Source organism: Gekko japonicus, unplaced genomic scaffold (genome assembly GCF_001447785.1).
Source record: "Gekko japonicus isolate JY-2015 unplaced genomic scaffold, Gekko_japonicus_V1.1 scaffold752, whole genome shotgun sequence".
In the NCBI taxonomy this organism is placed as follows: domain Eukaryota; kingdom Metazoa; phylum Chordata; class Lepidosauria; order Squamata; family Gekkonidae; genus Gekko; species Gekko japonicus.
This window is the reverse complement of record NW_015170296.1, coordinates 230,558-236,724: the sequence shown is the minus strand read 5'-3', so window position 1 is coordinate 236,724 and position 6,167 is coordinate 230,558.

Sequence of the window (6,167 nt, the reverse complement as noted above, 5' to 3'; positions counted from 1 at the left end):
CGGGGAGGAAGCAACTTACCCTCCCTCTTCTCCTGCCTCCTCCTGGCTGAATGAGGGCTGGAAGCGGGGCGGCCGGAAGCAGGGGGCGGGGCTTCGTCATGTGCCCCGCCCCCTGCACCTCACCTGGGGGAACTGCGTTCCCCCGCGTTTCCCCCTGAAATGACCTCTGTCAATCCATATACAAATGAATAAATGGACATGATTCTGACCTTAATAGTGGCAGCGCTCAGAAATCAGGGGATGAACCTTTCGTTTTCCCAGAACAGTCTGTGGATGGTCTAAAAAGCAGTGTTCTTCAGCAAAAGAATCACAGACGGAGACTCCAGTGTAAAACCGATGAATTAGAATTCATCAAGAAGTTTGACTCAGTATACCCACCCTTTGAGGACTTGGATTCCATAGCTGTTATAGGTGCTGATAGATCTGGGTTCAGCTTTTAGAAATCTATAATCAATAAGAAGAGAAGAAGAAGAGAAGAGATTGGATTTATACCCCGCCCTTCACTTGGAGTCTCAGAGCGGCTTACAAACTCCTTTCCCTTCCCCTCCCCACAACAGACACCCTGTGAGGTGGGTGGGGCTGAGATAACTCTGACACAAACTGCTCTTTCAGGAACAGCTGTGCCAGAGCTTGTGACTGACCCAAGGTCACATCAGTAGGTGCAAGTGGAGGAGTGGGGAATCAAAGCCGGCAATAAAAATGCTTCTAAGACTTCTAAGAGTCTTTAAAATAGGTGAAGTCCACAGGTGGTAAATGTGGGAAGACAAAAATGTAATCAGAACATATAATCAAGACTATGTAATGAGAATTTTATGATTCTGGGAAGCCAGTTCCTTTTTCCAAGGCAAATTGAAAGGTTCTCTATTAATGAGTGATCAGTACTGTCATGCCTGACCGTGGTACATGGCAATATTATCCTTTTGATGAAAAGAACACGATAAGGATCAAAGAGAAAACCAGCTTGTCCAGGACAAGTTAAGATTTGCTATAGCTTAGATATTAGCTGAAATGTATAAGTGATCTGATTAATGTTTACTAAAAATATAGCAAGTAGATAAATGGGTACCTGCCCTTAGGTGGCAGGGGGCACCCGCCTCCGTGTGAGGTGTGTGGCAGGAGCAATTCAGCTGCGGCGGCGGCAACAGCAGAGTGGTTGGAACAGTGAAAGCGACAGAGCGGCGAGGTTGGCGAGGCTATCCCTGGTGGTCAGTGAGCAGAACATCAAGTGGCGAAATCTAACAACGACAGAGGCGGAGCCACGGAGGAACATGGTGACGTGAAGGCGCAGGCACGGCGGAGCCGGAAATGGACGATGGCCGGGCTGTGGCTGACACGCGCCACGCGCCGAAGAGACCGCCAAAGCTGGAGGACCTGCCCCTGGACACCGGAGACGGGACGCCGACCCCGAAGACCGCCTGGAGGAAGAATGCCGGAGCCGGAGAACAACAGCCCTGGCACCTGGGTGCCGGTAGGCAGCCCCACCCCTGTATACTATGTGGCCTTAGTTAGGGGAAAATGTATTTGAAACTACCTGTAAACCGCTCAGAGACCCTTCGGGGTCAGAGCGGTAAATAAATCGAATGTATAAATACATAAATAAATAAAACTTCCTACAATTTTAGTCTGTTAAGATTATAAATTCTTTGTTGATTTTCTGTACACTTTGGGGGGACGGGGACCTTTGACTTTTTTCCTGCTCCAATGCATTAAAGCTTTATTTTCCTTCCAGAATCGGTCTCCCTGGTTTGTAACATTTGGCTTAGAATCATAGAACCATAGAGTTGGAAGGGACCTCCAGGGTCATCTAGTCCAACCCGCTGCACAATGCAGTAAATTCACAAATACCTCCACACCCCCAGTGACTGCTGTTCCATGCTCATGACAAAAGATGACAAAAAACCTCCAGGGTCTCCAGCCAAAGTAACCTGGAGAAAATTGCTTCCTGACCCCAAAGTGGCAACTGGCATTTCCCTGGGCATGTAAGAAAGGGCCGCAAGAACTAAGCACTGATGCAACCCTCCCTGCCCTCCCTCTCGTGATCTGCCTAAGCTCACAGAATCCGCATTGCTGTCAGATGGCCATCTAGCCTCTGTTTGAAAACCTCCAAAGAAGGAGAGCCCACCACCTCCCGAGGAAGCCTGTTCCACTGAGGAACCGCTCTGTCAGGAAGCTCTTCCTAATGTTTAGCCGAAAACTCTTCTGATTTGATTTCAACCCGTTGCTTCTGGTCCGACCTTCTGGGGCAACAGAAAACAACTACGTACTTGTACAGACTGTGGTCCCCTATTGGGCTAACAGTGCTAACAACCTTAACGAACCCCGCTATCCATTTCAGCAAAACCAGAGAAAAATGACCCATTACTGTTACTACAAATGGTCTTCCCTGATTCCCAGCTCTGAGTGGAGAAATACCTGGAGATTTTGGGAGGGGGGGAGAGCCTGGGAAGGGTGGGGGTCTGGGTAAGGGAGAGACCCCAGCAGAGTACAATGCCATAGAATCCTCCTTCCAAACCAGCGATTTTCTCCAGGGGAACTCATCTCCAGCGCCTGAAGATCAAGTGTAATAGCAGGAGATCCCCAGGTCCCCCCTGGAGGTTGGCAACCCTCCTTGGAAGTTGATTACAGTAGATTTTTTTTTTTTTGTGCACACTGCCTGCATGTCATAGCCTCTCAACCCTGCTGCTTATTTTTTCATATCTCATATATAAAATACCCCTTTGTGGTTGAGGATCTATTCATTGTACCTAAAGAAGTGGGCTCTAGTCCACCAAAATCTGTGCCGGAATAACATCTCGTCAGCCACTAGATTCAAGATTGTTGGGGTTTTTTGCTGTAACCACTGTTCCCTCTAAGGTGAGTTAGTGTGAGCTAGCTCACAGTTTTTTAGCCTCCGGCTTACACATTTTTGTCTTAGCTCAGGAAGGAGGGCTCCAGAGCAAGATAATTTATGCAGCAGGCAAATCGCTCGCCCACAAATTTAATGCCAGTAGCTCACAAAGTAGAATTTTTGCTCACGAGACTCCGCAGCTTAGAGGGAACACTGGAGCCTGTAACGAACATATACAGCTGCTCTTCGGGAACGGTCTGAATTTAAAGGCCTCTTATAACACTGTTGCTTTCTATTGCCACTCCGCACCTGCTACTCTGCAATGAGGACTTCTTTCAAATGACACTTAATTATACTTTCCGACAAGCGCACTTAATTATACTTTCCGACAAGCGCGGTCAACAGGAATGCAGGAAGTCAGTCTTTTAAGTTGCAGCGCCGGTAGGAGTTGGACAACTCGCATTAACCAAACGCAACCTGCCAACGATTTTGCCTCCCCCCTGGAGCAGGTTTGACAACTCTTCGCCAGTCACAGAGCAAAGTAAACAAGGTTTAGGAGGACATAACCTGCGGAAACCCAGCTTCCTTCCCTTTAATTACCCTTCTGCCTTCACCGATGGAACGGAAGTTATTTGTCTGAGGCTAACATCACCGGAAGCTCTGCTGGCCTATTATAATGACTGGATGTTACTGATGGCAAACCCCCAGCCACCCCAAAAGACCAGACAGGAATGAAAAGTGCTTTGCGCGATGATTTCAGCACATAAACAGTTTGTGCAGCGTGCTGGAAAGAGGAATGTCAGCCCTGGAACCCCCTCCTTAGGAAAGGACACCCTGGCAAGTATTAGAGGTAGAGTTCCCAACCTCCAGGGGGTGATACAAACATGAGATCATAGGGTGGGTCGTAAGTAAACAAAAAACAATCGTGCTATTATTATGCAATCTATTCCACCATAATTATTAAGCCTTTATATTATGGTACAAATCACAAAACACATTCCAGTACAAAATACACAAACATTTCAAGTGCCCTTGTAAACCAAACCGTCTGTGCTCAAAGTTCCTCTGTATAATACAGCTCAAAGTCGCTTTACACAGTCCTTCTTTGATATAAAGGTAAAGGTAAAGGTTCCCTTGCTCGAAAGCCAGTCGAGTCCGACTCTAGGGTTGCGGTGCTCATCTCCGGTTCAAAGCCGAAGAGCCAGCGCTGTCCAAAGACGTTTCCGTGGTCATGTGGCCGGCATGACTAAACACCAAGGCGCATGGAACGCTGTTACCTTCCCACCGAAGTGGTACCTATTTATCTCCTTGCAATGTCTTGCTTTCGAACTGCTAGGCTGGCAGGAGCTGGAACTAGCGACGGGAGCTCACTCCGTCATGCGGCGCACTCGGGTCTTGAACTGCTGAACTACCGACCTTCCACAGCCTGTAGTTCAGTGTCTTAACCACTTGAGCCACCCCAGCTCCTTCTTTGATATAGATGTAAATTATTCCAGATATTGGATCAACTGTCGTGGCTCTGATGGGCCAGCTCCACACCTGTGTTCGGTCCTTTATCAAGGTACTGCGGCAGTCAAAAGTTTTTTCTCTCTGCATTGTTCAGTCTGTTTTGAGGAGCGTTTTACACTGCAGACCTTCACCTTGACATCTACTTTTGTACCATAATATAAATGCTTAATAATTATTATTGAATAGATTGCATAATATCACTGTTGTTTTTTGTTTACTTACAACCTCCAGGTGGTGGCTGGAGATATCTTGTGATTACAACAGGTTTTCAGGTTTTCAGCCAACTACACTGCTGAATTACTCTTACCTACCATATGGTACAGTATAGATCTCTCACTGCATCAGGGCAGGGGTTGATTGACAAAGTTCCTATGCCTTCTTTGTATGGTAGTGGGTGGAAAGTGTCATCAAGCCATAGTCAGCTTATTGAGATCCCGTAGGTTTTTTTTTTTTAACGGATAATTTTTATTCCTTTTCATAAACAGCAAAAATTTACAAGGTAAGCATGAACGTAGTCAGCTCTCAGTGGTTTCATACATTTCGTACAGTTTGTCGGTATTATACAGTTTGAAAATTACCATAGATGCAGAGTGTTTATTACATCAGGTTCTGTTTCTTTGGTAGATAGATGTACTAGTATGGGGTACCAAATACATACAATGTCATTCTGACCACCTCTAGATAGATTTCATAAACAGCAAAGATTTACAAGGTAAGCATGAGCGTAGTCAGCTCTCAATGGCTTCATACATTTTGTACAGTTTGTCGGTATGATACAGTTTGAAAATTACCATAGATGCAGAGTGTTTATTACATCAGGTACTGTTTCTTTGGTAGACAGATGTACCCAAGAGTATAAAAAATGGAAAGAAGCAGGTCTAACAACACTAGAAGACCTGACATTAATCCCGTAGGGTTTTCAAGGCAAGAGACATTCAGAAGTGGTTTGCCTGTCTCTGCGTAGCATCCCTGGCATTCTTAGGTGGTCTCCCATCCAAGTAGTAACCAGGACGGACCCTATTTTAGCTTCCAAGCTCCAATGAGATCAGGCTAGCCTGCGCCTTCCGGTTCTGGGCATTCTCTGTATGTCTGCTGTATGTCTGCTGGTATAGGAACAAAGTTCCTATGCATTCTTTGTATTGACAAAGTTCCTATGCATTCTTTGTATTGTTATCTTGCCCAACCTCGCCCAGGGCATCATATGCAGTCCTGTCCCTCCTCCATTTCCTTCACAAAAAATTTAGGTGGAGAGAGCGCCTAGTCCAAGGTTAGTCAGTGAAATTCATGGCGAGTGGGGTCTCGAACTCAGATTCCTCCTAGTCCACATTCAACACATTAACCAGAATTCCACACTGACTCTTTGGAATTGTCCTAAGTCCACTGCTTAAGCCATGTCTGTGTAATGGGACAGGATCCAGTAAACTGTACATTTTGGAGACACGATGCATTCTGTGCCAAACAAACAAATAAGGGTTGCCAACCTCCAGGTGGGGAGCTGGAGATCTCCTGGAATTACAGCTGAAGTCCAGATCATAGAAATTGGTTCCCCCATGAGAAAATGGCACCTTCAAAGGGCAGAGTCAATGCTATACCATAGATTCCAGGCGAAACCCCTCCCCCAGTTCCCGTCTCCACAGGCTCCACCTCCAAATCTCCAGGAATTTTCCCACTGGGAATTGGCAACCCTAAGAAAAGTATATGTGGAATGATTGAGTTTGGCACCCCTCTATGGTGCCAGGCAAGCAAGCACAACTTGAAAAGTCTGCAAGGAATGCCCTTGCACAATGGCGCCTGAAAACTGCAGAATTTAGGGGTCCAAAAATCTGCCGCA